This window comes from Cicer arietinum, chromosome 5 (assembly GCF_000331145.2).
Source record: "Cicer arietinum cultivar CDC Frontier isolate Library 1 chromosome 5, Cicar.CDCFrontier_v2.0, whole genome shotgun sequence".
In the NCBI taxonomy this organism is placed as follows: domain Eukaryota; kingdom Viridiplantae; phylum Streptophyta; class Magnoliopsida; order Fabales; family Fabaceae; genus Cicer; species Cicer arietinum.
In genome coordinates, this window is record NC_021164.2 from 40,420,211 (window position 1) to 40,422,881 (window position 2,671).

The 2,671-nt window shown below is 32.6% G+C and overlaps 1 pseudogene; it reads left to right on the top strand.

The window, feature by feature from the left end:
* Window positions 1-993: 993 nt before the first annotated feature.
* Window positions 994-1,586, top strand: LOC101507717 (uncharacterized; annotated as a pseudogene).
* The last annotated feature ends 1,085 nt before the right edge of the window (window positions 1,587-2,671 follow it).

A 2,671-nucleotide genomic window follows, 5' to 3' on the forward strand; every position in this document is an offset into this window, starting at 1 on the left:
ATTGGATTAACAATTATCTCTGAATTTCCGCTCAATTTATTGGATGATTGAGTTAAGGTTCGAGCGTCTTGTAATGGATTGTTGCGAGTATGTTTTCTTGGCAACTCATAAACAGGTTAGTATGTTTTCTTGGCTACTCATAAACAGGTTTTGGTGTTTCAACACAAGAGTCAAGTTTGGAAAGAAATGTACTCTATGAAGTATAGCTCAACACTTCCGTTGTGGTTTTCGGCACATGTATCGCATCACAATGTTCTCGTGTAACTGATGCACGACGATTACATTAGATAATAACTTTTGTACATCTATTTCTAGTTGCGGGTAATTTAAATTCACTTAGTAGCTGTTATTTGCTGAAAATAATCATGTTTCTATTATAATATCTATTTTGAAATATTGATGTTGGCTTTTCCATGGAAATATGTTTATAATGCGGAGAATGTTCTCTTGTAACTAATGTGTGGTTTCATTAATAATTACTCTTGTACATATATTTGTAATTGTATTTTGCAATTAGCCATAGTTTACTTTTATGCTAGTGCAAAAAGTTTTAATTAAGCCCAAGATGTTCATATCAGAATACTAAAGAATTTGTAACCTCACTTGAACTCAATTCTACTTTTTTCTTCTTTTGTGACTTCACATATATTTATACCTTTTTTCTTTTATGGTGCAGAGGCATTCAAAGATCCCACCATATATCTTTAAAAGAGTTCCTCTTTTGAAGCTTGCAAGGCCAAAGCTAGATAGTTGGTTCATTTTGGATGTCAATGTCTTGGATGGTACAATGACTTTCTTATTAAATATCCCAGGTTGCTGGGGATGATGTACCCATGGTCTAAAGGGTCCATATTTATATATTTTTTCTTTTGGTTGCTAAGTTATAATAATTAATGGAAGCTTTTGAACTCTTATGTTTCTTTTGGCCCTGTTTCCACAAAAGGGTACTATTGTATCAGTTTTTTTAATTCATTTTAAGATTTTCTGCTTGAAATGAAGTACGAGAACTGATTCAGACAAGCTCAGAGACAAAAATATGATTGTCTTCTTTTTGGTGAGTCTTTTAATTAGTGACAAAATTTATGTATTAATTTCATAATTGGAAATTTCATATAGTTTATGATTGTAATTAAGTTATTGTTTTGCAGATTTAGATGATATTTTGTATCCACTAAGGTGTGGTATTTCCAAAGCATGTGGACAAAATATTAAAGGTGAGATATTGTTTAGTTTTTTGTCAATAATGTTTTTGGTAATGTGTTTATGATTTTTTTTTAAATGTTTTATTGGTGTTGACCAATTTCGTATTGAATGCATCATTGATCTATACACTATATAGTTGAGAAGCTTCGCATAGACAAAAACATAATTGATGATTTCTCCAACCTACTATACAAAAACTATGAAACAACTATGGTTGGTTTAAAGGTGTGCGTGATCCTTATATTTTTTTTACTTTTCAATTCATTAGGTGAATTCAAAACAATTTCATAAAATATGATTGTTTTGTTCCTTTATCAATACAGACTATTGAATATGACTTTGACTATGATGAATATCACAGGTACAAGTTAATTTTTTATTGAGTTAATTGTATACAAACTGCAACAGCCTCTATCAATGTTCTTTCATGTATTGAAAGCAGTTTTATTATAAGGCAGATCTTAGGTATATAGCGACAATAATGCACTACTTCGCCCTAAAAAAGATGTTTGTTGTGACAATCTATTCTTTTAAATTAAAAACAATCATTGTCAAATTTAGTTTTGAATAGTTTCATGTTGCAATAGCATAAACATTGAACTTTTTAATTGTGCCATTTGGAACATCCGACCCTAATTGTTTTGTTGACTATTGTCGACCCATTAGCGTCGGCCCGACGCTAATATAGCGTCGGATGGCATTTGACTATTGTCGACCCATAAGAGTAGGTCAAGCCGACGCTAATATAGCGTCGGATGGCATTTGGCCTACTCTACGTATTAGCATCGACCGTTTTAGCCTAGGCCCGCCACCGACGCTAAATCAACGTTAGCATCGACTTTTTGCCTATTAGCGTGGTTTTTGGCCGACACTAAATGTTGTTTTTCTAGTAGTGTCCAATTAGGTATTTTAACTAATCTTGTGCAACAAATATGTTTTTTTGTGTCATTGTATTAACATTTAGGTTATTTGCGTCCTCCCTAGGCTTATCTTAGACCAATAAGGGCTTTCAACCAATCTTGTGCATCCAATAGGTGTGTTTGTGTCATTGGATAGATATTTAGGTATTTTTCGCCCTCCCTAGGTTTAATCTTGTCCAATTAGGATTTTTAACCAATCTTGTGCATCCAATACGTGTGTTTGTGTCATTAGATTAACATTTAGGCCTTTACTTCCTCCCTAGGCTTATTCTAATCCAATTAGGGTTTTTAACCAATCTTGTGAAACCAATAAGTTCATTTGTGTCATTGGATTAACATCTAGGTAATTTTCGTCCACCCAAGGCTTATTCTAGTCCAATTAGGATTTTTATTCAATTTTGTGCATCCAATAGGTGTGTTTGTGTTATTGGATAAACATTTAGGTCAATTTCATCCTCCCTAGGCTTATTATAGTCCATTTAGGGTTATTAACTAATCTTGTTCATCCAATATGTTTATTTGTGTCATTGGCTTAACATTTTTGAAAT